The following is a 22,844-nucleotide window of genomic DNA, read 5'->3' on the forward strand; positions in this document are numbered from 1 at the left end:
TTTGTGACGCTGCCAAATACACAAAACAATTACTTTGACAATCATGTTACATTATTTTTAAAATGTTTCCTTTTTTTTCATAACTTCTTTAACACATGACATCGCTAAGCCAAGCTTGGTATTTTGCTATATATATATATCACAGCGAAACTCATAACAGTGACAAAATAATTACATTGACAATCATGTTACGTTATTTTCAAAATGTTTCCTTTTCTTTCTCTTTCCTTCTTTAACACACTACTTCTCCGCTGCCAAGCGGGTATATATATATATATATATATATATATATATATATATATATATATATATATAAATAGATAGATAGATAGAGATATATATATAGATAGATATGAAAACAACATATATATATAGATAGATATGAAAACAACATATATATATATAGATATATATATATATATATATAGATAGATAGATATGAGAACAACACTCATATCAATGACAAAACAATTACATTAACAATCAAGTTACGTTGTTTTTCAAATTTTTCCTTTTCTTTTCGTACCTTCTTTAACACACTACTTCTCTCTTGAAGCTGGTATTCTACTAGTACATATATATATATACATATATATATATATATATACATATATATATATATATACATATACATACATATATATATATATATATATACATATATATCTATACTAATAAAAGGCAAAGCCCTCACTCACTCACTCACTCACTCACTCACTCATCACTAATTCTCAAACTTCCCGTGTAGGTAGAAGGCTGAAATTTGGCAGGTTCATTCCTTACAGCTTCCTTACAAAAGTTGGGCAGGTTTTATATCGAAATTCTACGCGTAATGGTCATAACTGGAAGCTGTTTTCTCCATTTACTGTAATGGAGATGATCTTGAACGCCGTGGGGCGGAGTTTCGTGTGACATCATCACGCCTTCCGTAATCACGCAGTACATAGAAAACCAGGAAGACATGCATTATATAATTGAGAAGGCAGCGAAACAATAAGAAGCGGCGAGTGACATATACAACCATATTCATGAGTTCTGCTACTTGGAAACAAAGCCGATGTAAACCTACACTTTAAATTAAGTTCATAGACAGGCTGCGCTGGCGTTTGTAATTTAGTGCCTGCCCATATAAGGCCGTCCGTCAGCGGCAATCCAATAGCAAACTCCACTAAATATTCACGGGTTAAGGACTGTGCTTATGGAGAGGAAGATGAGATGGTCAGGGGGGTGTTTGACACAAACTCAGCGAAACTGCGAGAGAAAGTTTTAAGTGCCAGGACTAAGGTAACATTAAATACAGCCATGGACATAGCGAGATGGCACCAGCACAGCTGGGAACCTTCGATGCATGTACACGAGCGGCTCACGTGAACTGGCGCAGTGCACAGATAAAAGCAACAGTTCCAAAAGCTGAACAAAACCGAATTACACAATTGAAAAGGCAGCAAAAAATATGAAGCGTCTGATACAAGCATATTCATAAATCCAGCTACTGCGGAAAAAAAGCACACGGTGGAAAAAGTCAATGTCCGCTAAAGGAAGACAGTGTAAAAAACCGTGCATGCAGTGTGTCAGGTCTCAGATAAAGAAGAAGACGAGCTGTTTATTGATGCAGTAAGAAGCGAATCGATGAAAGAAACCTGTCATCTTTACAGCGATTGACAAACACGGAATGTAACTTGAACACAACACATCCTACAAATACGAACCTGATTGAAAGAAATAATGATAATCAAATCCTTGATGACAGCAACACTCAGTAACACTCACAAAACAAATACTGTATATTGACAGTCATGTTACGTTATTTTTAAAATGTTCCCTTTTCTTTTCTAGCTTTTTAACACACTACTTCTCCTGCGATACGTGGGTATATATATATGTATATATATATCCCGATCTACATACTCGAATAATGGATACTTTATTAGCCATCAATGATTGTTTTGGTAAAGCCATACTCAGTGTATTCATTAGATGAGCGGTAAAAAGTAAGAGCGAGGGAGGATGACTTATTGAGGCATGCAGGCTGTAGTTGCGTCAACTCTATCTGAATTGCGATCACATTTGAAAAAATATATCTTTTCAAGTTCTATTTAGTCCATATGTGTCAAACTCAAGGGCGCGGGCCACATCCGCCCGGCGTGTAATTATATCCGCCCGAGATCATTTTATATACTGTATTATTGTTATTAATGGCCGGGTATATGAAGCGCTGGTAACACAATAAACTACAGATCCCATAATGCATGCGCTTCAGCTGCCTTGCGAACACTTACCACGTTAATCAAGTCTAGCTTATGATGCTGCAAGTTATTGCGAAGCTAGCTCACACGATGCTGAAGAGAAAAGTTGATTCTGAAAATAGAGCCTTTAAAAACCGATGGGAGGCTGAGTATATGTTTACTGAACCCGTGTGTCTCATTTGTGGAGCTAATGTGGCTGTAATTACAGAATTTAATCTAAGACGGCACTATGAGACAAAACATCAGGGTAACCTGAATGCAATGCAGAAGATACAGAAAGCAGAAGAATTAAATAAGAATCTGACACTTCAGCGGACGTTTTACCCGTGCACAATCACAAAGTGATTTCAAGTGAAGCTGCTTTTATGGGAGACACAAATGCACCAGTGCACCTTGCCCCACTTTCCCTGTTGCCAAGTAATGTTAAACCAAGTTGTCACTACGGTGTTCCCAAATCGCACTTTGCTGATAAACTGGCGCACTGAGTTTGCACGGCGCTTTGGTGACTTTGAAGAACAAAAAAAGTCCGTCTACATGCGGCTCGAACCTTGTGCATGTTTGGTAGCACATATCTGTGTGAGAAGCTCTTCTCAGTGATAAAGACTAACAAAACAGCACACAGGAGTCGCCTCACTGATGAGCACCTGCAATCCATCCTGAGAATCTCCACAACACAGAACCTCACACCAAACAGAAACGAACCTGTTGCCAAAAAAAGATGCCAGGCGTCCAGCTCTAAAATGACATATGAGCAAAGACAACTGAATGATTTGATTTGTTATTGCTGAAAGGAACACATTTTATTTATATTTCCAGGTTTTGTTATGCAGCATGTTCATATTTGAATTTGTATAATTTTGACAGGATATATTTTTATGGAGAGCAAAATCTTTTGGGATATTTAAAATCTAAGTTTATTTTTATATAAAATTACATAAGAGTAAAGAAATTTGAATGTTTGTTCTTTTAACGTTTACTTTATTTCTAACTTGTATAATTTAGACAGGATATATTTTTATGGAGAGCAAAATATTATAAGTTGTTTAAGGTTTGAGTTGATTTATTCAGGAATAATATTCCTGTCTGTTTTTACCATTCCTACCAAAGATATTTCTGTCGACTAAATAAAAATTCCTTCTATTTAAAATTTAAAAAGAACTTGAACAAATACGATAGTTCATAATATCCACGCAGACTTGCACGTAAGAGCGGGAGTTATCCGTTTTAACAAGCAGCGTATTGCACTGATACGAAATAGCTGTGTGTGTATATATGTAGATATGTATGTATATGTATATATATATATATATATGTATTTGTGTGTATATATGTGTGTGTATGTATGTATGTGTGTATGCATATGTATGTGTATATATGTAGATATATATATGTGTATGTATATATGTGTATATGTATAGATATGTATATATATATGTTTATGTGTGTGTGTGTAAATAAATAAATATATATATGTATATATATATATATTATATATATGTATATATATATATATATTATATACTGCGGTGGGTTGGCACCCTGCCCAGGATTGGTTCCTGCCTTGTGCCCTGTGTTGGCTGGGATTGGCTCCAGCAGACCCCCGTGACCCTGTATTTGGATTCAGCGGGTTGGAAAATGGATGGATGGATATATTATATATATATATATTATATATATATATATATATATATATATGTATATATATATATATATATATATATATATGACAACAACACTCATCACTCACAACAGTGACAAAACAATTACATTGACAATCATGTTACGTTATTTTCAAAATGTTTCCTTTTCTTTTTCATTGCTTCTTTAACACACTACTTCTCCGCTGCGAAGCGCGGGTATTTTGCTAGTACAGTATATATTCATAGCATTTGTAGTCTGAGTCTTGATCTGATTGTATGGGTGATACATAATTTACTATCAAATAATGCAAAGAGTATGCGGCACATGTTTCGCCCTTATTTGGGCTCATCAGGATGCGTTACCTGGTAGGTAATAATGATCTGACTCATTCCATTTGTTAATTGCTGTTTTCTTGCCATTGTCACTGGAATTTACATCTTTCTACAGTGTAATATTGTCCAAGTAGTACTTCAGAGGGTCTTAGTAACACAGTCTGTTCCAACTTTGTGTTAACATAGACAGAGGGTTTTTAAGTAATCAACAGAAGTTGAGACACCTATACAAATTGTTTGGTTCAAATTGCAAGGCTTAGTTTACTTTAATTGCTGTAGAACATCTGTAGGTTGTAACCTGTTTGTTATTTCCTGAAGAAGACCCATTTGCAATATTCTGGAATTTCCTTTATTTCAGTTTTTGGTAACCTAAATTTAAACCGCTGGCAGTTTACTGCTTACCTTTTCACAAGTTATATATATACTAGGGGGTTCGCCCCAGCTTGCTTGGCGTCTCTGCCGCTTCGCGTTGTGAAGAGAGGGGCTGAACGCACCCCAAGGAGACGTGGTTGCTCCTCCGAAACCCCCTCTTAAACGGTGATACAATGAGAAACAAATGCAGTTTTTTTTACCTCCTATTTGCTCGATCAGCTGCTGGCTTACTGCTGCTGCCATGCTGCATGATCTGCATCTTGTGCGGCGCTTTGAATGTTTAAAAGCCTGTACAGCAGCTTTCCTACTTTTTGTCTTTTATTTGGCACAAAGTCTTGTCTTGCGGGATGTGAGTTCTTGATATTTTTTAGTTTTTAATTTAAAAACAGTATAAGAATCTGAAAATTTAAGAGCATCACATTAAAGTTTGCTAACTTCTGAAAAGAATGATACCAAACATTTAAAAGTAGGTTTTAAAATAAGCATGACAAAAAACGTGCCATAAAAAGTCACATATAATCGTTGCACTTTTAGGCTTAGGATTTTACATATATAGAGTAGATATATCTACAGTCAGAATATATATGAATAATAATAATAGTAACATCCACAGAAATAAAATAAAACTAAATAATTATGATAAACTAAACCACACTGTGATTATACTTGGTGTTTATTTTTGTTATTTATGTAATCCAGTGTCAGACAACTGGAGAGGATGGAGAGAACAGAAAGGCTGCATTGGATATCAGGAGGGGATGGAGGATGAAAGTATAGGGAGTACAGATGAATAAATCAAAGATAGAGTAGATGGAGCAGACAGAATAGTGGGTATAGCACCAAGTGAAGAGGAAGAGGAGAAGAAGATTTTTTATGATTTAGAATGCTTTCACAAGAATGCCTGTTGAGGATGTTGATCTATAGAGAAATTACATTTAAAAGGATCATTGTCAGGCCAGTAAATCTGGCTCTTTAATAGCTGATCATGGTTCAGAACCATAACGCATGTAAAAGGAGGCTAGAATCAGAACTCTTTTTTAGCGTGGTTCTGTAATGCTCCATGCCAAATAAAACCTGCATTGTTAAAGTGAGTAGAGGCACACCAAATCCAATGAAAAATAGAGCAGACTACTGGAAAATCAGTCAGTGATTTTGAAACTGGTTTGAACAAAAACCTGCAGCCACATGGGGTCTCTAGGATTGAGTCTGAGAACCACTGTCATAACACTGAGGACTTTCAGCCAATGAATTATTCAGTAGAAGTGTGTCAAGAAACGCTACTGGGGCTCCCTGTAACAACAGTAATACAACTGCATAATGCCTCATTGTGATTGGTCATTCCAGTGTGTGATCAGAAAAAAGTGTGTGTGTGTATATTTATTTATCTATATACCGTATGTATTTATTTAAAAAGCTTCTGTATAAAGCAAAATAAAGATCTATCTATCTATCTATCTATCTATCTATCTATCTATCTATCTATCTATCTATCTATCTATCTATCTATCTATCTATCCTAGTCTCATAATTCACGGTAATAGAAACCTTTAAAGTCGATTAATTAATTATGCTATCTGTTAACATCTCAGCCAACATTTCTGTCTTTCTGATGGTGAGTGATGCTGCTGGCCTACTTCTTTACAACTTGATATCAACAGCTTGAAAGCAATAAATATACTTAAATGCACTTCAATCTACTATTTTATACTAATTAAAAATGGGAATAAAATACCAAGTATTGGTTTTAGCTTTTTCTAATAGTTCAATTTGCGCCATAATATGGAATGAAGCTTTAGTTTTTGTTAGAATTTTGTTTAATATATAGAGTAACATTATAACACATATATATGTACAGTATGTTTTTGTAAAAGTAAACATTTAAAATGTTTAATATGTAACATGAAAATGTAAATGTTAAACCTGAATTTCTAAATTATTTTTTATTAGACTTGTTCTGAATGGGCCCCTTTCTGCTATGACTAGACCCTAATAAGAGTGTAAAAAACTGAAGACTGCGGCTTATCGGTGATGCGGAATATAATTCTGCTAGGGAGTGTGTGGTATTCTTGAACTGTATAATTGAAAGTTACTTTTTGTAGTTTTTAAAAACTAATGTTTACATCTGTCCAGCATACATATGCTTACACATGTGCCTGAAGTTCACTACGTTAAGTGCAATTTCAAAAAAGACAGAATCATTATGTTATACTGCACTAGCAATCTGAACGTCTTTACAAGTGAGTTGGTACATAAACACATTTTTCTTTTTGAGGCCTATCAGTCTGTTCTCAGTATGGTGTGACTTTGTTGGAGACCAAATGACAGAATGCAATCCAAGGCCTAAACTTCAGGTATAACAAAGCTGACAGCAATATTTAGTTTTCTGTTTGTATTTCAGCTTGCTTTCAACTCCTCCAGTTGCCTTTCTCTCAGTGTTTTTTATTGTCACCCGCACTCAGTGCGCCTTTGGGACTGAGTGGCCATTAACTTTCTTTGTGACGTTTACATGTTGTGTTTTGCTGCTAATAATAAGCCACAGTTCTCATCCTCAGATTCTTATACTTTTTTAGCTAAATGGAGCTCCATTTACAGTTGGATTGCTTTCTATCCCATGGGGCCAATGGGGGAACCCAAAGAGATTCCAAAGATGTGCAATAAAAGCCAGTCTGGTCGAGGTTCTCAGTGTCTCTGCTCTGCATAATGGTACGCCAGTGTGCCTGGAAAGGCTCTAGACACACATGTGTCACAGCTCACAACCTGTGGCATCACGCCAGGTCACCTATTTTGGGACTCAAAAGGAAAGAGCTACGTCTGCATGGCATTGTTAAGACAATGAACAGAAAGCGTTAACCATATAGTTCAGGGCAGAAAGCCAATTTTAATTTTAGACTTCAAGTCACAGCAGTGAAAATGAAAGATGGATGCTTGTGAAACATGATAGTGAGTAGCCTGCATAAACCAAAAGCGTTTTTGTAAAATTAGGGCCATTGCAACAGAAGGGGATGCGCCACAGTAGATTTAACCACAGATCTGTTTTTAACATGCTCTGTGTGAGAAATATACAATTAAATTATAGGGTGATCACAATAGGGCTGCACTCCACTGCAGATGCTTTTATTAGGATCTTATATTTGGCTGACATAGTCATGGTATATTCATAATGTTTACACCCAGTAGTAGCGACAAGTGGAGGAAATTAGTACACTAGATCTGAGCCCTGGGCTTGTGGGGGTCTAGAATGTTCTCTGCAGAAATTGATTGTTTTTGTAATGGCACCATCAGTAATGATATTGGCAAGAGCAGTAGTTACAACTGTGTGGAGTTACAGAAGGCTGGAGTGCATAGACTTAAAGCCAGTGTCTCACTGTCATTAAAGGACAAACGTGGCCTCCTACCTGAGCCAGATTTCAGTTTTTTTTTCCAGTTTTGTAAAGATAGCAGCCTGAAATCCAATGAGAAATAACTCGCTTACATTCATTGATGTTCCGAGAAAGACCTAAAAGTGTTTTAATCCTTTACAAATCAAACAGTACAGATGTGATTAAAGTGAACATAGCAGGCTTTATTTTAAGGCTATTTGCATACATTTCAGTGACACCATGAAGAAATAAGAACACTTTTTATACATAGTCCCCAGTATAAGGGTACCATAATGTTTGGCACATAGCAACATTAGGTATTTTTAAGCCATCATATTTAGTACTTTGTTGCATATCCCTCACATGCAATGACAGCTTGAAGTGTGTGATTTACAGACCTTAGCAGGTACTGAGTATCTTCTCTGGTGATGCTCTGCCAAGCCTCTAATGCAGCCATCTTCAGCTCCTGCTTGTATGTTAGGTTGATCGGTGACTATCAATTGGTTTAGTGTGAGCACAGGACTCTGTGTGAGTGAACCCCACATCAACCTTGTGTTCTGCCTTGCACCCTGAGATAAGCTGCCATTCAACACAACCTAGTAATGGAGTTAGCAGGCACAGAGAGTGGATAGCATGGCAGATAGATATAATAATAGTATTAATATGTCCTATTTCTGATAGGAGGGATTATCAGTAACCCATTTTAACACCAAGTCTTTTAGTATGGTGAGTCGTGGGGTACATTGATTTCACATAACACATAAACCTAGACGGATCTGTGACCAGTTATGAGAATTGGCTTCCTTTCACACAAAAAGTTTCAATATAAGATTTAAGAAAATTAAAGAGTCAGTCCAAGTACTAGTAAGTAGACTTCCTTTCTTCCCTAGGTCTCCTGTTTAAATCTCTTTTCCTTTGATGACTTGAGCTGTGGTGGTGAAGTCCTACCTTGCATAGCAATTGGAAGTATTCTGACTGCTCCAGGTCTTGACCAGCTTTTATTTATTGTCCTGGGAAAATGTGATTGGAATTGGTGTTGCACCTCTCGTGATCCCTACTGACTCGCATTTCTTTAAAGGCTTATGGTTCTTTCCTAGAAATGAATGTTTTGACGCATCAGGAATTCCTTGTCCTTTCCCCCTGGGTTTTTCCTGTGCGTCCACATTAGACATTCTAGGAGGCAGAGCAAATTATAACAATAAATAATATAGATATAATGGATAGGTATATATAGAAATAGTAGTAATAATTTACTGTATACTTTAGGCAGGTGGACTGATGTAGTAATAATTGTAATAATATATACAGTATATCATGGGTGTCCAAGTCCGATCGTGGAGTACTGCAGTAGGTCCAGTTTTTCCTTTCAGCCACTTTCTTAAATAGTGTCCAATTTCTGCTACTGATATCTTTTCTTTTAACTTCATTTCAATTGCCTTGTTAAAAACAGCCCTCTGGTTTGTTTCTTTTTTCCTTAAATGGCAGCCTATCAAAAATATGAAGTGAGACAACAGATAACCAGCTAAGTCAGGGCCTCAAACTCCAACCAATCCACTCCAATCACGTTCTTATTTAGAAGTTTATTCTAATTGTAAATTAAACCTGTTATTTAATCCTATGGCTTGTTGAGTACACTCTCTTTCTGCCAAAAAAAAATTTTTCAAAACCGTTGATTTTCTTTTTTAAGACAACAAAATGTTTTGCTGAACAGAGCAGATCAATGAGACCTTCACCTTTCTTTATTTTCCGATATTGTATGATGGACACGGGTTAGCTGGTCATCTGTTGGCTTGTTTTGCATCACATTATTGTATTGCTGCTAATTAAAGAAAAAAGAAATACTTAAGGTGTCTGAATCTTAAATATCAAGTCAAAATTAAGGGAAAAGTTAATTAGCAGAAGAGACTGGTCACTGATTAGGAAAATGGCAGAAAAGAGAACCTGCAATGACTGTGGCCCTCTAGTACTAGAGTTGAACAGTCCTGCTGTTTTTCATAATACAGACAGTAATAGATATAGACATATACAGTTGTAGTAATCTATATGTTGTGATACTTAGCCAGCCATGGGGAACTTAGAACATTATGTTCTTTATTTTGCGACAGGCACACACTTATATCCCATCAAAAAACAGCATTCTTTTCCAAGACTCATTTCTATCCCTTCAACAGGTAAAACATTCTTAAACACTCCCCCTAGTGTTCTGGCAGAAATTACAACTGAACGCAACACTATAGCTAGGTAAATAGGGCAGATAATTGTTACAATAAGAAGAGTGCAGTGGTGCAGCTCCGGAGATATGAATTCTAGCTGGTATAGTTTGCATATTCTTCTCATGGATATTTGATTTTTCTCCAAACATTTCAGTTTCTTCACACATCTCAAAAATGTTCTTATTAGGTCGATTGGCATCTCCTCATTGTTGGTAACTGTGTGTTAGTGTGTGCTGTGGTAGACTGGTGTGCCATCCATGGTTAGTTCTTGCTTTCTACCTAATGCTCCCGATATGGTTTTATTAAAGTATACAACTGAAGGATGAGATTCAGAAAATGTAAGAATGGGCAGACATTCCAAGGTGAATGACATCTCTCTATATATAAAAAAAATCCTGGAATGGAAAAGCAAGGCGACGATACGTGATCTTCTCGGATGTTCTCGAAAGAAATTTTAAAGACCCTCGAGACAAAAAAGACTGGCCACGGAGTGTCTCGCGGGACCGTAAACATGAGACTTGGTGCCAAGAGATTGTCCCAGGGCAGTCTCGCCGGGATGTGGAACATAAGATTCTTGCAAGACATGCCCTTCTTATCAAATAAGAACTTGGACAGCCAGCAAAACATTCAGTCATGTAAACTCACGTGGCACACACAGATCCTATGCTCTCAGCAAAGAAGTAAGAGCAGCGCGGAGAAAAGAGACCGAAGGCGCGATACATATGCAGAGAAAGGTACAGAATATGAAAACAGTAACAGTCGAAAGTATTGTAGCGTCCCAGCCAAGCTGAAGCCTTTTTTTTGTTTTAAGTGACTGTTAGGTACGATCAAGGGAGGGCAGAGTACAGCACGGAAGACTGATAGCGGGTATTGATTGATGCGGTAAGGGGGAGGCGAGACCCGTGGAAGGAGGAGTTGGAGAGGGTGCTAGAAGGCTGTGTTTGGGGTTACAGAGTCAGCGATTCTTAAAGTAGAACTTTTGTGACACTTTATTATGTCAGTCGCTACAGTATCAAAAAAAAGATAGTACAGATTGCATTGATGCAAACAAAAGTAAATTAGTTTAAGTCAGAGAATTTCAAAAACGGGGTTTAACTCACATGCATTTATTGGTTACTTTGCAAAAAAGTTATTAACTGCTGATGATGTAGATCGTTTTGTCTGTGCTGAAATTCCAAACAGAGAAACCTATCCTAAATTATGGTACAAAGTCATTAAACACATGTCTCACTGACTTCATTTCAAAGATTCAGCATATTGGGACACGAACGATTCCAAATATTGTTCTTACAGAAGTTCTAAAATAAAAGTGAAACTAATGAAATAGCAACGATTCAAAGAAAAAAAAATCTTACAAGTGTGTTTCCGGAAAACCAAACATGGGGGTTGGCGAGTGAAGCTACAGGGGGCAAAGCCCCCTAATTTTTAATAATAATAGATTGGGAACATGGTATTTTGGGAAGGTGACAGATTGATAATACTAACTAAATAGTAGACTATCTACTGTACAAAGCAATAAATGATCACTAATAAAAATAAAATAAATTAGTCAATGAATATAGTAGCTGTATAGTTGACTAATGATGTTTCAGTGTCAGATGATGGCCCTTTGTTAGTGTTAAACGAGACTTTGCTTTGTCTCACAATGGTATTTAAGACAATAGCACCCTCTTCTGGTCATTTTTTCACTGCTATGCATTAAATTGCAGCTGCATGTTAAATGGTGTCAGCTAAAAGATTACCCTAAATATCAAGACCTGGTTTATCCATTTAGGGTTATGGAAGTGATGAAGTCCATCCTAGAAGCACCCAACACAAAGCAGGAAACAGTCATGGAGATGATGGGCATGCCTGGGAATACTGTATTAGTAGTTGAATTTCTGTAAACACGTTACATTATTTAATTCTTCAATCAAAGTGGTGTGATATGCCATGGATATCTTTGCAGCTACATAGTGCATGCATGATCAGGTTCACTTTCAGGTTGTGCTCCAGTTACTATCACTAGAACATTAGACAAGAACAGGCCTTTCAGTCCAACAAAGCTCTCCAATTGTATTCACCTATTTTTTACAAAATAATATTGAGTTGATTCTGTCTGTTTAGGCTCCTGGAGTCCTGCTATTTATTCAAGGCATATATTCCTTATCTGGATGGGAGGCTAGAGTGATGCAAGGACAGGGGGAAGACAACCTATCAGGATTACATGCTACACGCTAGATGGCAGCAACCATCAGTTAGGATCCCCACGTGGACACCCTCCATGGGGTAGCCCTGTTGGGTTCCATGAGGCTTCCGTCTGAACCAGAAGTGCTTCCGATGGATTATGTTCTAGTGCCGGAAACACTTCTGGGTCCAGGATAAAAGAATCCTCTTGACTTCATCCAGGTGAGATGGGTCTGAAAAGAGTTGGAAAGAGTCAAGTAAAAACCTGTAGTAGGCATTGAAATAAACTTCACCATTAAAACCATTCATGCCAACTAATGGAATCTTTTCAGAATTTCAAGGTCTGCTTACACATTTTTTGAAATTAAAGCCTCAGAAAAAAACAAGTTGTGTATGTGCCTAGTTTGATAGTCTTAGCAATTATGACAAATGTTCATTGTGTGTGATTTCTGTGTCAGCCTACTGAAACAATAAACACATGAGGTAAGGTCACAGAACCCTCTTAGGGTTGGAGCTGTTGATTTATTAAGCATTTTTGACAAGTCACCTTAAATGAAGTGTATGTAGAGGACAGACATGCTAAACAATGATGGTATTTAAGCTTAGCCTACACTTGACTATCATTTGGCTGAGGTACTGAAAAGAGAGAGACTGCTTTTCTGGTTTTTCCTGTTGCACTTATAGCTAATTTACTGAAAATGCTATGCTGCCATACTTTTCCTGCAGACATATTCTAACGTAAAAAAACAAATTATTGTAATTGGTATATTTAGTGTGCTAACAGAAAAATTCCATAGTTGAATAATTACAGAACCCTCTAATAAGCACACAATTAAAGGACCAGCATCTGCTTCTGCGGAACATGAAGGGTTCTGTCTATTTACTCACCCAGTTTATTTGCCAGATATTTGGTGAAAAACAACCTTTCTTTTTTGTTCTCTACATAAAATTTAGTAGCATCGTTCTCAAACCCACTTAGTCCATGTTCAGGATTGTGGGTGGGTGAAGTCTCTCTGATAGCAGTGGGTGTAAGTCAGAAACCAAACCCGCATGGGGCACCAGTCCTTCACAGAGTCTCCTCACATGAGAGAAAACTACAATGAAGGGTCCGGAGCAAAGGGGGGGGTTAAGGTAAAAATTGTGCAGGTCGACAGCAAACAGGAGATTCATGTCAGTCAGTAAAGCAGCAGTGATAACCATTACACCTTCATGATGCCCAGTTAGCAAAACAATTTACATGAATTAATGGTATCATTCCTCGGATACTTTTACTTTTACAAGTCTTGTGAGAGGAGATAATCAACGCAGAAAACCAGGAGACATTATTATGATCTGTTATGGCCATAAAGTGTAGGACTGTATGCCAGAGAGAGTTAGTATCAGAACAAGCACATTTAGAAGATGAAATAGATGATTGTCATAAATACGGGGAAGACTGTTTCAAAAGGGCTGACAAAGCCAGGAGTACAAATCACAGAAATCATAGCAAAATGTTATTCATAGCAAGAGGTCCTTACTCTCTCTCACTCTCTTTCTCTCTCTCTCTCTCTTAATTTATTTGAGAGATAATTTATACATACAGTAATCCCTCCTTGATCGTGGGAGTTGTGTTCCAGTCACAGCGCGATAGGTAATAATCCGTGAAGTAGAAACCATATGTTTGTATGGTTATTTTTTTATATTTTAAGCCCTTATAAACTCTCCCACACTGTTTATAAATATTCCCTGCAGTTATACAGCATAATTCCTTTGTATTCTTTTAGATATTAGGTAAGATTCATTGAAATTATGTATATAAACACACTGTTTATATGCAGTAAAACCTAAATATTATTTTAAAGATATCGAGTGTCTCCGATATCACATATGTTACAGCCATTACGATAGATAGGCCACCAGCAATAAATATGTACAATGCAAGAAAAATAGTATACAGTAAATGTGTGTCAGTGACACTAAACGTACGTACATGTACTAAGTACTGTAAGTAGAAAATTAATTATGGTTACTCACCAACAATGACACGATGACTTGTCCGATAACGATGAGTTTAATTTTACTGCACAACAAAGGAGAGCGTTACAGTTCTTCCAAAGGAGTCTCTTCAGGCGATTGTGAAGCACTGCCGTTGTTCTTCTTCTGGCAGTCTTCAATCCAAATCCCTAAAGCAGATTCCATCCAGACTACTGCCTTATTACATTCACTTACAACTCGTTTTGCACCCTGGTTAAAAGGACACTGCGGCCTTAGATCTTGTATTCCTTTCCTACTTTTTAAATAAAAAGAATCGTAGCCTCATTGATGCCGTAATGGCGTCCTACAGCGGTGTAGCTTTTTTCCTTCCTTCAACAAATCCAAAACGTTTACCTTTTCTGCAGTCGTTAACATCTTCCGTTGGCGCTTGGGCACGGCCCCTGAAGCAGCAGCAGGAGCAGATCGTTTTGGAGCCATAATGAAGGGCTTGACTATGCACAAAGATGAGCACAAAAGTTAACTCTTTACACAGCGAAACACGTTGCTGCAGAATGAGCAAGACGAGACTTCCTGGTTAACACCGCATTCAGCACACAGGAACTTAACTGCGTGCTCTGATTGGTTAGCTTCTCAGTCATCCACCAATAGCGTCCCTTTTATGAAATCAACTGGGCAAACCAACTGAGGAAGCATGTACAGGAAGTAAAAAGACATATTATCCGCCTAACCCACGAAAAATTCACGTTATATATTTAGTTATGCTTACATATAAAATCCGCGATAGAGTGAAGCTGCGAAAGTCGAAGCGCGATATAGTGAGGGATTACTGTATATATGTTTCTTGTGCACTTCAAGTTAAGCCAAAGGGGGGCAAACCTCTGACTCTACAACCCCCAGATTTATATAAGGTTAAGTTAGCTTTAGGGTTAATATTGGAATAGTAGTTAATACTTGTGTTTTTCATGTCTTGTTTTGGATTTTCCTTTCTTTGTACCTATTTCCTTTTAGATTTTTGGGTTCATTTTTGGAAAACCTTTTCTGATTACTGCTGATTATGTTTAGGTCTTGTTTTGAAATTTCTGCTATTAAACTCCAATTACAAATAATAGTAATAATAATATAATATGTTTTACTTATGTAGTGCCATTAATCTGCATCCAGCCCTGCATGTAGGCCCTCCAACCTGCAGGGAAACACCTGGGGTTTGGTGGCCGAATTGGCACTCCAATAAAAACCTCACATTGGTTTCATTCCATCTGAACTAGTGTGGTGTCGAGGTGTCACCTGTTGCATGACTGCACTCAAGTCGTAATCTGGGATCTACACTCAAGGACACTTTACAATTCAACAAAACACATTAACAAGACAATAGAAATTACATACAAGAAAATGAATAATACTTATTGAAGAGATGTGTTTTTAACAGGAGTTTGAAATGAATAACAGATTTTTCCTCGCAAAGCCATCACATTGAAAGCTCTGCCACCCATAGTTACTAACCTGTATTTACGTACAGTGAATAAGTTAGTGTCCGATGATCTTAATGCACGGGCAGGAGTGTAAGGAAGCAGCAGCTCAGACAGATAATGAGGGGCTAAACCATGAAGGGCTTTAAAGGTGAGAAGAATAATTTTATATTTGATTCTTGAAGAAACTGGTAACCAATGAAAATCAGAGGACAGAACTGATGTGAGCAGATTTTTTAGTGTGTATAAGAAGACGAGCAGCAGAATTCTGAACATATTGTAATCTATTGATATACTTAGTTGGTAGGCAATAAAACAATGCATTGCAATAGTCCAGATGGGTAGCGATGAAAGCATGAATAAGTGTTTCAGTATCTTTCACACTGAGGAAAGAATACAGATGAGCAATGCTGCAACGATGAAAAAAGCTATGTGTACTATTGAGCTAATGTGTGATTGAAAAGTAAGAAGCTGATCAAAGATGACACCCAAATTATGGACTGATGCTGAGGGTTCTACCAGGATCCCATTGACATCAATTTTTAGCCCATGAAAGATAGAAAGGACAGATTTGGTATCAACCAATAGGATTTTTGTTTTATCAGGATTAAGTCATAAAAAATTAGCTGTCATCCAATGATTGATTTCCCAAATGCAATCATTTAATGCAACTGGTGAAAAACTGTTTTGCTATTTGAAATTTTTAAGTTCTTCTTTTTCCCCGTGATGTTAATTTTTTCTGAGCTGTCTTCACAGGCCTGTGCAGGCCATGAAGCCTGGTTCTTGGGTTTGAGACCAGATTGGTGTATGGTGGTGGGGCCTACCCTAAGTTTTCAGATTTGTGTGGGGAAACAGGTCTGACTGTTAGGTTCTGAGAGTTGGATAAATTCCAAAAGAGATTTGGTTTCCTGACAATTGCTAGCTCTTTTGACTATGAATCTGCCTTCCACTAAGTGTTCAACCCATGTTCTGGTTCCTTTGGTCTCTGAGAACCAGTCTTTCAATAGGTATTCACAAAAAAGGTGCTGGAAGCTGTAGTCACATTTGGCACCTTTTCCACTTGGCAACACCAGAAAGGATTTGAGCAACTTTTCATGAATGAAAACTTTTGACACAAACACTTCCTAGTCAGTTAGTGACTGCTTCACAAAGGTCACATACAAATATGTCTTGTCTTTACTCAAAGTCAAACTCAAAGCATGAAAATAACTAAATGGTAAGTAATCTCACAGATATTATACAGTGTTAAGTGACATCTGATTCTGTATTTCAATAAAGTATTTACAAAATTCTTTGCTCCATCACACTAACATGTCAACAACAGATAAGACATCTGTGCTGAAGCAAATCAATGAGTAATATTAGAAACCAATAACGACGCACTGCATGATGACATACAGTGAATACACTTGACTTGAGCATTCCTAGTTCTCATACTCTTTCTCTGTATGTTTAGCATTCGTTTGCTCAGAGGTTGATGCGCTTGCTGCTTCCTGAGCAGCTCTTCTTTTCTCCACCCTAGCAGCCCAATGCTTCTTTTCTTTCGTCTGCATCTTTTCGTGTTAAAACTGATTAATTCAGTGTTTGTGTTGCAATTACTTAGTACGTTTTCCTTAATTTTTCACTTAAGATGGCACTTAAGTCTTCAATCTACCTCAAGAATGATTTAAGATATAAAGAGATAGGGGAAGTGACGGCAAAGGTGGTAGGGATGAGAACGGCGCCGCATGGCCGCCCTGCTACCCGCAGCCGAGAGTTGATTCTACAATAAAATAAAATAAAAATAAAAAGAGGAATAACCTTGGAGGTCAATCATCACCCCGAAAAGCATGTAGTACACGTCACATAATATATCCATCCATTATCCAACCCGCTATATCCTAACTACAGGGTCACGGGGGTCTGCTGAAGCCAATCCCAGCCAACACAGGGCGCAAGGCAGGAAACAAGCCCCAGGCAGGGCGCCAGCCCACCGCAGCACATAATATATGTGTACCAAATTTCAGGTCAATAGGTCAACAGACAAATGGACAGCCATGGTAGCATATTATATATAAACATGAAGCACAGGTTTGTGTGTGGCTTATATAGATGTGAACTTCTTTTCAAGATCCTAACTCATCTAGGCTACCCTTACATAACATTTAAATGGAAATGTTGCACCATGGAAATAGAGAGAATTTTAAAATTATTGTATTGTAATTATTCTAGCTATATGATATAGGCATTTGATAATGTCAAAAATACTTCATATGAGGATACCATATACTGTATTTGTAATGTTTAGCAAAAGGATTTTTCACTCCATGTTCTGTTAAACTTTTATTAAACTTTGCTGTCTCTTAAATGGTGTCTGTCCTATGCTAATCTTTTGTCTGAGTTATCCCTGATAATGATAGTGTTACAGACATGTCACTGTTGGTTTATTTTAATCAATTTGTTTTTTTATTTATTTTCATCAGACCAGCACAGAATACTTCATTGGATCCTACCTGAACACACGCATCCTACCACCCAATTTCTCAGTAAGTCTGCCCACTATTTTAATTCAGTAATTTGTTTGGATAATCAGGTAATCAGAAATAATGCAAAAATGTTCAGTGGGATAGCGTGTTTGTGTTAGATATTTGAGAGAAACTGAAAAAACTTTTGGGGGCACAACCTGCCTTAACGATAGGAAATGTTATTTACAGAACAAAACTGGGCCAAGTTCAAACATGTGTGCACATTCAAGCATCATGGCTTTTACACAGACTTAGCTGGCTGAAAACTCTGATGATGATTTGACGATTGATGGATTTGGTGCACCTATTTATTTGGACAGAGACTCAGTCATTACTGGTATGTTATGTGATTGAGGTAATTACCTTACTTAAATAAGCACTGTTGTAAATGCTTAGAGATAAATTATGGAATAAGGATGTGGAACCTCTGTCTGGATCAATGCACCCTGTTTATTTTCCGGGAGTTTCCACAAACTTTCATTACTACCATGTACATTCTTTAGAGGGTAAATGACAGTATGTCCAAGGGGTACAGAGAGTGTATTTTCTGTATTTTTACACAGTGTTCAATAAACAAAACTGCATAATTTTTATCAGTGTTTTGCTTGGCCCATTCATCATAACAGAGTGCTTGATCAGTGTTATAATTACATTATGATTTTAATTTTTTCTGTGTTTTACACATTTTTCTGCACAGTTCCTTTAGTGGACATTTACGTTTTAAATGTCAGTGAGTCCAAAAAAGTATTTTTCTAATTTAAAAAAGTATTTTTCTAATTTAAAGTGTTTCTATTAATAGGAATTTTACCCTGTTTTGATTATTTTTTACCGTGATGCCACTTTGTTTTATGGATGTGGTTATTTTGAAGTCCCTCTGCTACAATGCGAATGGGAGTTGCTGTGGGCGTGTCCAACAGAAGACATGTTGGGTGATGTCATCGGTATGACAGATTATAAGCCAGCATCTCAGAGACTATTCTAGTCTGTTGATATCGTGGCTACTCCTTAAGATTGAATCGCTTGCTTATTTTGGCTAACAACGTTCAGTTCTGTTCTTCAAGTTTGATTTTTGAAGTCCCTTTTTGACTAGATGAAAGATTGAATTCAATTATTTGGTTTCAGATTTCCCTGTAGACAAAGAACAACTAAAGATGAAGCATGTCACAAAGTACAAATGGCATAGAAATAAACTTGTGGCCTCCATGCCCTTCCAGGAATTGAAGATCTGCCTCTATGTCTCATTCATTGGTCAGGAGTCTTGTCTTCAATTCAAAAACTCAATCTAGTGTGAATTGCATTTCCTGTTTACAATTTGCACTGATTTGTCTGGAAATACCTATTTAATAGTATTTTAGCAAAAAATGCGTGTGTTTTGCATGTAACGAGCAAACAACTGGATAACTGTCATATGAATTATACGACATGAGTAACATAATATTTCATTCCTCCCAATGGACATTTTCATATTTGCTATTGTACAGCATTTTTCATCAGCGTACTTGTATCATATCAAACTTTTTTTATTTTTGTGGTCCACAAAAACATAAAATTATTTTCTTGATTATCCCTACAAAACACACAAAAAAAATCATCTTTGGGTGGTGTATTCCTTTAACTAACCCGTAAAACACAGCTAATTGCATTGACCCTTCACAAATCTTGGCTCTACAAATAACTCTTTGCAGTCAGTATGAGTGCATACCTGCATTATCTAACTCCTAATGAGCACAGTAAAAAAGAAACAAAGCAAAAATGAACACACCCAAAAATGGCAAGAGCAACACACAAAGTGCACTGGCATGAATGGGAAAGGTGATTCCAAACTAGGTTTTCCTCCAAGTACTCTTGTGTTCTCCTACATCCCAAAGATAACAATGTGAAGTTAATTAGTTACTGTATATTAGCACAATTGAAGCGAGCCAGAACACGCAGGGGTGCAAGTGTACCATTGAATGGACTGACAACCATATTGGATCATGATGTCAGTATAATCTGCTGATAATAATGTAGGCAAGGTCTTCTTTAGGTCCCAATCTCCCTGAACTGGATGTGAGTTTAGGAAAGGGAGGGATGGATGGATGGATGGATGGAATGATGGATGGATGGAAAACTAACCTAATAGCAAACTCACACAAGCTAAACAAAAGCACAAAATTAAAATATTTGTTACTAAAGAATATGTTTGAGTACAATGAAGTTGTGTATGCAAACCTAGTTCATGACCATTCACACTACAGAGTGCACTTCATAAGTCAGACTTTTTAGTCAGCATCCACATTTGCACACATTCAGATATTATTCATCTACTTTAATGGCAGTGGAGGTCATATTTCTAGTTTCACACATCACTTTAGGTGCAGTGATTAAATCTTACACTGCAAAAAATGAAATCTAAGCAAGTGAAAAGTACTTATATCATGATGTTAAATCTTTTTTTTCTTATTGTAAGACTTGTCAAAAAACTTGTATTTACAATTATTTAGCATGTTTTGAGAAATCTTGTCAAGTAAATTTTGCTTACCCCATTGGCAGATTTTTTTGCTAAATAAAAGCAAAACAACTCTCATTTAAAGTTTTTTTTGTCTAGTTTTTGCATATGGATTTTTTGCAGTGTATCAGCAGCTCAGCCGTCTCACTCTCTGTCTTTTTTTTATTAGATTTTATCTGGACTGCCAGAAGGAGGTGGAGGGAGATGTGAAGCTAGCTGTGTACTGATAACTACTAAGTAGCACCACCCTGACCTGTTATAGTTGTGATTTCCTCTGTGAGTTTTCTGTATGAAGTGAATATGAAAAGTGTATATTCCTGTTGTATTTATTATACACTTACAGTATGTAAACTCTTTTGCATAAATGGAATGTTTGACACTTCTATGCAGATCAGCTCCAAATATTTACTCAAAGCTATGGCTGCTTCTTTATAGTTAAAGTTTCACGACACTTTTAGTGTTTACTTCTATACCATAAAGAACTAGATTTAAACTTTTTAAGTTTGAATAGCACAGTGGTGAGCACTACTGCCTCCCAGCTCCAGAGAGCTTGTTTAAGTCCTAGTCTCTGGCTGTGGGGAGTTGGCACGTTCTCTGTGTGTTTTCCCCACACATCCCAAAGTGTACATAAGTGTCAATTAAACTGGACTGGCATTGCATCCAGCGTTGGTTCCTGTTTTGTGCCCCTTGTTGCCAGCATAGATGCCTGTTCCCTGCAACGCTCAACTGGATAAGAAGATCAGAAAATGAATGGATGGAAATTTCAAATTGTAATGACAATAATTCTTAAAAATTGCTTGACTTCATATAGCCGTTCTCATTGCTCCTCTGACCATTTTTAGCAATATATTCTGGTAATGTGACCATGAATTGTCATCTCTTCATTCTCATCTTTCATTTGGAGTGCATGTAGCACTTTGCTTGGATCATCTCACCTCAGTGATTGCTGCCTCTGCTGGCATCAGTGGTCTCAAAAAATGAATACAAGTTATGGTTATAGCTAATCCACTATTGTTTTGGTTTTTTTACTAAAAATACCAATTAGGTAAATCAACTTTTCCATTTTTATTAAATAATTTCAATTCAGACACATGCAGTAATTGTTCATCTCAAGTATTCATATCATTCACTGTTGGGGCCCTAGCACAGTTGATTTTGGTAGGTGATGTGTTCACCAAACCATCTCCTGGAGTTGTGCACATCTTTCCAGTTATATAAATTTCACATTTTCTTTAAGGTAACTCAAAAGTAGAAGTGAAATATATATATATAGAAAAAACATCTTACATTTTCAACATCTTTGCTGATCTGTTTACCAAAAAAATAGTTTTTTTTTCATATGAACTAAGTATGTCCAATTCTTAAATGGTTGTTCTTCATCCTCACACATTTCTTCTCCTGTTAGTCGTGTCAATTCTGTTATTCACGTCACATGGTAGGTGATACCACTGACCTGGACCACTTAAATCTGTAGAAAGCTGTGAGTGACCTGGAGATCTCTCTATATCTAAAGCCATACAAATATGGTGACAGTGTTTTAGGGAGAACCATTAAGATGTTACAGATGGTTAAAGTCACCCACAGGCCTGTGCTCATGGCAATCAAGTCATGAAAATAGAGACACATTTCTACCAAAAGCACTAGAAGGGGACATGAAGACAGAAATAAAAGGATATAATGAATCAAAAAAGTTCCTTTGGCTCTAGAAGAAAAGCCTTTCCAAATTCCAGAGCTCCGTGTTTTAAAATACAGAAGGACGTAGCAACACAGGATCAAGACCAGACAGAGAAGTACACAAGTAACGGATGCAACATAGTACTGGGAGATGGAGTTGGAGCTGTGCACGGTGAGCACAAGGATCAGAGGTAAGGAACAAACCTCCATCAAGCAAGGATTCTTCTCCTGTGCCATCCAAAACATGAAGGTGGAGATGCTAGGAAAAATGCAGGAGAACATCCACATCAGTAGAATCACCTTTTTAGTTCGTGAGTTTGAACACAGAGCTAAGTAACGGAAGGGCAGCAGGACAGCCAGGGATGTGTCTAGGACCATTGCCTTGGTGCTGAGAACCCCAGCACTGTAA

At 37.1% G+C, this 22,844-nt stretch overlaps 1 long non-coding RNA gene across 1 annotated transcript in view; it reads left to right on the forward strand.

Moving 5' to 3' along the window:
* LOC120534281 overlaps nt 1-21,061 on the forward strand; it is a 72,419-nt gene extending 51,358 nt beyond the window's left edge. The window contains exons 2-3 of the long non-coding RNA XR_005634716.1: nt 18,232-18,294; nt 20,931-21,061. This is a non-coding gene — a long non-coding RNA (uncharacterized LOC120534281). The remainder of the gene's footprint in view (nt 1-18,231; nt 18,295-20,930) is intronic.
* The last annotated feature ends 1,783 nt before the right edge of the window (nt 21,062-22,844 follow it).

Source organism: Polypterus senegalus, chromosome 1, assembly GCF_016835505.1.
Source record: "Polypterus senegalus isolate Bchr_013 chromosome 1, ASM1683550v1, whole genome shotgun sequence".
Lineage (NCBI taxonomy): Eukaryota > Metazoa > Chordata > Cladistia > Polypteriformes > Polypteridae > Polypterus > Polypterus senegalus.